Source organism: Mercenaria mercenaria, chromosome 16 (genome assembly GCF_021730395.1).
Source record: "Mercenaria mercenaria strain notata chromosome 16, MADL_Memer_1, whole genome shotgun sequence".
NCBI classification, from domain to species: Eukaryota; Metazoa; Mollusca; class Bivalvia; order Venerida; family Veneridae; genus Mercenaria; species Mercenaria mercenaria.
This window is the reverse complement of record NC_069376.1, coordinates 29,004,448-29,011,555: the sequence shown is the minus strand read 5'-3', so window position 1 is coordinate 29,011,555 and position 7,108 is coordinate 29,004,448.

Here is a 7,108-nt window from a genome sequence, read left to right as displayed (position 1 = left end):
GGTCAAGGAATGAAAAACTTGTTAGGATAATGGCCTGTTTGGGAAGCTGACCCCTATTATTTCGGGGGTCAAGGCAGAGGTCACATTAACAGCAACGGCTGCAAATCAGTAGCAGGAGCAGTAGATTACCCTATTGTTTCGGTGGTCAGGAGGTCAAGCTCCCAGTGATCGAAAACTGCACGATTGTTTTAGACAAGTAGAGTCAAACTTCATATCATGAACGCCTGTGGTCAGTAGATAACCAATATTGACCTTGAGGGTTCAAATGGTTTTAAATATATCACAGAAGAATGATTTGGGTAGGACTGTCGAACTTAACAGAATAATTGCGAGAGGTCAGACGATGACCTGTATTGATAGGGTCAAAGGTCACGGTGACCTTGTGATTAAAACGATTTTTGATCAAAAAGCTGGAGAATGTTAAGACCAATGATCAACTTCAAAGCATGATTGTCTATGCCCTATTTTTAGGTCAATGTCATAGCATAAAAATACTTATTTAATTCAAAGAGGTCATGATAGGGGATATGTGTTTTTTGCAAACAGTTCTGATTTATTGAATGATCAGCGATTTAGGTCCTAGATTCAAATCATAATGGAAGAAATAAATGTACAGTGAACTGGATATTGTCACGTTACATTTGTAAACAGTCCAACAATATTTTGTTATCATCTGAACAAATGCAAATATACAAAGTTAAATACGTAATTGTTATTATTACTAAAATGACATGGTGGTTTTTCCCAATAAGAAAGGTAAATACCAAAAATTCTTGACCTTTCACTTTCATATAAATGTTAGACGTCCTCGCATCTTATCTGCATATTGAAGCTAATTCGAAAACAGTGCATGCTGATCACCCTAATGCCTCAGAGCTCGTACGGGAAAGGTTACTTAAAGGTTATAAAACAGAGTCAAAGGGCTGATACGGAAAATGGTAACTGTGATGTTCTAAACCAGAGTCGAGGGTCCGAGACAAAGGTTGCTGAAAGTTTATAAAACTGGAGTGGAGGGTCATTTACGGTAAAAGGTTACTATAAGGTTATGAAAAAAGAATCTAACATTGGGCAGCTATGATGTAATTTTTTACTCTTTGCATGTATATACAGTGCATCACGAAACGTTACAGACAACGTATACATGATACAGTTTACAGCAATCGTGTCCAATACTTATATACACACTGTGATAAATGATATGTACAATATCTAAGCCAATACAAATAGAAGTACAAAAACTTCCAAAACCTCACACACCAAAGAGCACACATATACACTGCACACAGCCCTCGGACGAACAAAACTTCAGTCATGTAACCAGTTTTTTTATTCACTTTTTAGTGAAATTAAGGCGAGATTCATTTTGACTGGTTTAACGAGTTGGAGTTTCGCAGCGTCCCTTATCTTCAGCCTCCTGTTATGATTATCCGCCTTATACACCCTTATTGTCTCCGCCAGGTAATCGTGACACGCATTCCTGTCCATATCTCTCGAAAGAGGGGTGTGACAGTAAACGATAGATAGCGTCTTAGATATTAATTGAACTGAACGGGCTAGGATTCTACAACTGCAGTGTGTTTATTCTGAAGTTGTTGCCACACACCGTGTCATTTATAATTTGAAAGATTTTATTGCTGTTTTTTACACAATGTATTTTGGAAAATCACGGACATGGACATGTTCATTATTACTCTGATTGGAATTCGTAACACAAAAGAAAATGAACTTGACTGATATCCGTATCTCGTGTTGGACATCGTTCGTTTGATGTAAATCGTTAAATGAGTTAAAGATTTCCAGCATGGTTATCAGTTAAAGGCCATTTCGCAGTTGTTCTCAGGCTGCACGGGATTCACGTTATGCAGTTTATTATCGCCATAGCAACCACTCTGTACGTCTTTACTGCTACCGTTTACTGTATCGTTACTAGTGTCGTTTTTTTCTGCTATAGTATCCCCATTTTTCTCATTCTCTGTGGTTATACTCGAGTCGGAGCTTGGTGACAATAAAGATGTTGCTGCGGAATCACAAGAACTGAAAATAAATCCGAATATATGCCATATACTTCGAGAACTATTATTTACCAATACCGGCTATGATATGCTAGTACTTCGAGAATCCGAATATATATGTGCCAATACAAGGTGACTATGGAATGCTTCAGAATCCGATTGTATACCAATACTGGGTATGATTTAAGGGTCAGAATATGCCAATTCCAGGTTACTATGAGACGTATGCTTCAAAAGAATTTTTTTTTTTTCAATTTGTTCCAACTTGCTTTACAACACATATTATTATTGACTACAAAGGAGTAAAATTATGCTAAACAATGAAACCCTGTTGTCAATTATGTTGTTTAATATGTTACAATTTATATGGAAAATGTTTTAAGCTTTAGTTGAAATTTCTAAAATTAGTAGTACACTATAGCCAGCTGAAATTGTATCAAAAATAGAAAATGCGAATGATCTTATTTCTTAAAAATATACCTTAAAGACTGTGGTTCATCGCTGTTTCTTTGACCACATTTTGCACGTCTTCGTCCATACAGCCAAGTTAAGACAAATGTTCCTGTTGGCAATACCACGGCGAAGCACACAGATACTATCAGTCCAGCTGTTAAATCTGTAATATAATTTTGTTACTATTAATAAGTGTTCTGTTGAAAATGAAAAGATATGAAGCAATTTTAATAAGGAATGAGCCGCGCCATGAGAAAACCAATATAGGGCCTAGTGGATTTGCGACCAGCATGGATCCAGACCAGCCTGTGCATCCGCGCAGTCTGATCAGGACCCATGCTCTTCGCTAACGGTTTCTCTAATTGCAATAGGCTTTGACAGCGAACAGCATAGACAAGAGTGCGCGGATGCGTAGGCTGGTCTGGAACCATGCTGGTCGCAAAGCCTCTATGTTGCCTTTCTCATGGCGCGGCTCAAATGTCTTCGGTTTTTGAGATCAAACTAAGTCACTTCTCAGTTTATGTGAGTTTATCTTGTTTAAAAATTGGTATTTTACCTACTTTTGTTTACTTTTTCAAGCACGGACTTTTCTTGTTCAAGGTTCTGTATTTTTGTATTTGCCGTTCTCAGCTCTTTCGTAACCAAATCTGAAAGATATTTCATTACATAATTTATTTACACAATGAATGTAAACAAAAAATTGCTCGAAATATGTAATACATGCGAAGATTTTTTTTATGGAAAAATTTAAGCTAAACAAATTTTGATTGTCACTGTTACATTTTCTGATCCTTTAGTATCATTTAGTCTATTTAAATGTATCTTTATGTTCAGAGTTCCACTAGAAGGGGCGCAAGAGGGGCCGGAGTGTGTTGGGGTAGGGGGCAAGGTTGTTGCATATTTCATTTCCTCTCTTGAACAGACTTGACAAAACCGAGTTTGCGATTAGTTTGCTTCGACCCTAGGGATCTTTTTAGAGATTTACATAACATTTGAGGAAAAGCTACTGAGTATAAGTTATGAGTTTTGAAATTTAACGATCGCGGGCTTGGGAGGTAAAAATAAAGTCCACACTGTATTGTAAAGCAAGGTCGAATTATATTTGCACCGCGAACCCAGCAATACGTTTAACATAATTAGGAAGGTCAAGAACGTACTGCATTTCACAGTTTAGTTTTCTTCGCAGCGATTTTACTAGGTATTGTCTTTGACCTACACACATTGCAAATCTAGAATTGATATAAATCTTTCAAAGAATACCTCTTAACTACGACAGGTTGACAGAAGGATTCATGACAGAGTAATTTTATTCTGCTTGAAGTAATGTTCTTACACCTGCAATAAAGATGGCAGCCATTTTGTTCGTCTGTGGTGCCGCAGGTTCCTTCATACTGTTCACACGGTATGCAATAAGAATCTAGCTGAGTCAAAACGAGTGGTGGAGATATACAAACAGTGTAACCTTTATTACATATATCCTGTCCACATGCAAATGTTTCAGCTTTAACGGGAGAAAGTCCATTTAAAAAGTACGTGAAAAGCACGAGCGCATTTGCAGTAAAAGAATCGAAGCAGTGTATTAAATTTCGATCTGAATTCTTACGCCTATTCATTTTGAGATCATTTGTTTGTGAATACGCGTCTTTGAATTTTTTTTAATGTAAATTACTTCTGATATCAGGCATCAAATATAAAGCCTATGTATTGTACACGGTTGATTGCTTCTCCCTTTCCGAACGGATTTTTGAGCGGATTTTCCAGTGGATTTTCCACTATAAATTACAATCATGCAACGTCTGGTATTTCCGTATTCTCCGTCTGGTGAAGATAACATTTTGTTTCTCGGTGTCATACGACGATAAACGGCAGTCAAAAGTAATAGAAAATAACATTTAAATTACCGATCAGGAATATTATTGAGTATTATTATTTTACTTTATTACTTTTTTTTCAGAAGGTGTTTATTACATAAAAATCTAACTCAGTCTGTAAATAATTTTGGAACAGATACTCTTATTCTACCTTGTCCAGTTGCTGCGCTTGGTGTTAGAATGACAATAACTTATTAATAATTTAAATAATTTAGCACTAATTTTGTTCACTTTAGATATATTTTTTTTATTTTGTCGATTGCCCTGAGCAGAAACCTGTATAGAGCTAATCCGCTTCAATCCGACGAGGTGAATGCTTTTCTTGTTGAATTGACTAGAAAGAACTTATCGGTTACTTGCGGAAAGCAAGTTAGTTATGGGACGAATTAGTACACGAATTGCGTTTAGTCTGGATTACCTGCCCTTTTACTATCGTTATCGTTACTACTGTTTTGCAGTACGACGGGAACCAGACTAGAATTGCGTTTTGATTCAAAATATCGTTATCATTCACCGAAATCAAATATATACCTTTCTACCGGGAAGTAAAATTTAATTTATAAATTTAAGTACTGCGTATGTAGTATTAATATACTGTAAGATTATGTATACGTCATACATTCGGAAGTTTATTAGGGATTTCCAGGTTAAAAAGTAGATTAAGACCTATATTCATGTCCCCATTACGTAACCTCTGCACTGCATGACGAATCTTTTTCAAGTCTTACGTGATCATTAAACTATGAACGACATTGAGAAAACGATTTATAGCTTACCTATAAACAACCAAATATTTTTCTATTGTTTTGGCTCATTTATTTGTTTATTATCCCAGGTTACATAGTACATGTATATATATATATTATACCTATTAAGTGAATCCATTTTAAGTAGATCATTTAGCGGGCGATGATAAGTAATATTTGAAATTCAAAATGCTGTTAAATGAGCCGAAAGTGCGAGTTTTAGTGATTGGCCTTTGTTTTAGATAAAAAAAGGATATTTAGATTATTGATCATTTTTGCCCTAATAATATCGAGTTCTGCAGTGGTGTCGTAGCGTAGCAAAGTGATAGGAATAACTTAAATAATAAGAAATTCATTAAGTGAATTATAACCTTTTTAGCTCACCAGAGCTCGAAGTGTTGAAGATGAGCTATTGTGACCGGTCATTGTCCGGCGTCCGTCGGCCTTTGTCGTGCGTCGTGCATCGTCTGTCTTTGTAAGCTGAAGCAGGAGAAGTGTCGTATGAACTTCGTATTTTATTAGTCCACACATCCGGTTTTGTTAATGCAAAACTCAGAATTGCACTTGTATTCCTTATATTTAAACATTAAGGTAGTTGTGCACGTTTGATCAACCGGAATTGATGGCGTAACATCATTTATCCGGAAAACGTAGAATAAAGCCAGGATTCGGCATCCGGAAATCATTTTATGAATTAATCGACACCTGTGAGTAAATTTATTACAATGGCACTGTTGCTATATTTCTAAAGTCAAAATATGATATTAAAACATGAAGGAGTTTACTCGCGAACCACTGCACCCAGGACCTTCAAACTTCACATGCTGATAGTACTCATTGAGTACACGACCCCTACTGACTTTGGGGTTACCAGGTCAAAGGTCAAGGTCACAGGGGACAATTTTAACTTTTTGCATGAAGGCATTTACTCGCGAACCACTGACCCAGGACCTTCAAACTTCACATGCTGATAGTACTCATTGAGTACACGACCCCTACTGACTTTGGGGTCAAAGATCAAGGTCACAGGGGCCAACGTTAACTTTTTGCATGAAGGCACTTTACTTGCGAACCACTCAACCCAGGACCTTCAAACTTCACATGCTGATAGTACTCACCGAGTACACGACCCCTACTGACTTTGGGGTCACCAGGTCAAAGATCAAGGTCACAGGGGCCAACGTTATTTTTTTGCATGAAAGCACTTTACTCGCGAACCACTGCACCCAGGACCTTCAAACTTCACTTGCTCACTGAGCTGCTGATAGTACTCATTGAGTACACGACCCCTACTGACTTTTGGGCTCACCAGGTCAAAGGTCAAGGTCACAGGGGCCAACGTTAACTTTTTGCATGAAGGCACTTTACTCGCGAACCACTGCACCCAGGACCTTCAAACTTCACATGCTGATAGTACTTATTGAGTACACAACCCCTACTCACTTTGGGGTCACCAGGTCAAAGGTCAAGGTCACAGGGGCCAATTTTAACTTTTTGCATGAAGGCACTTTACTCGCAAACCACTGCACCCAGGACCTTCAAACTTCACATGCTAATAGTACTTACTGAGTACACGACCTCTATTGACTTTGGGGTCACCACGTCAAAGGTCAAGGTCACCAGGTCAAAGGTCAAAGCGCTGCGGGGGCATTTGTCACCATTAGTGACAGCTCTTGTTTTCAAATCAGTCGCCTCATGTGGTTCTGTGATGATTTATGTATGAAAAGAATTGGAACCACTGCCTTGCCCTTGCATGATCGTAAGAGGCGACTAATAGGGTCTTAACACTTGGCTTTGCTGTAACTCTGTGATTCCAGCAGGTGTGCAAATTTTGATTCCATACCTCGTGTTTTTATTTCGATGTAAATGAGATGTGAAACCAAAATTTGTAGTCCTGTTTGGCACCATATAACCTATACTGTATTGCTGCGCCGTAAAACCCAAATAAATAAATTCAAATCAGTCTAGCAAAAACTCAAGCACACGTCCCAATCTTTTTTATTTGCTGAATTTTCTAGGTATATTT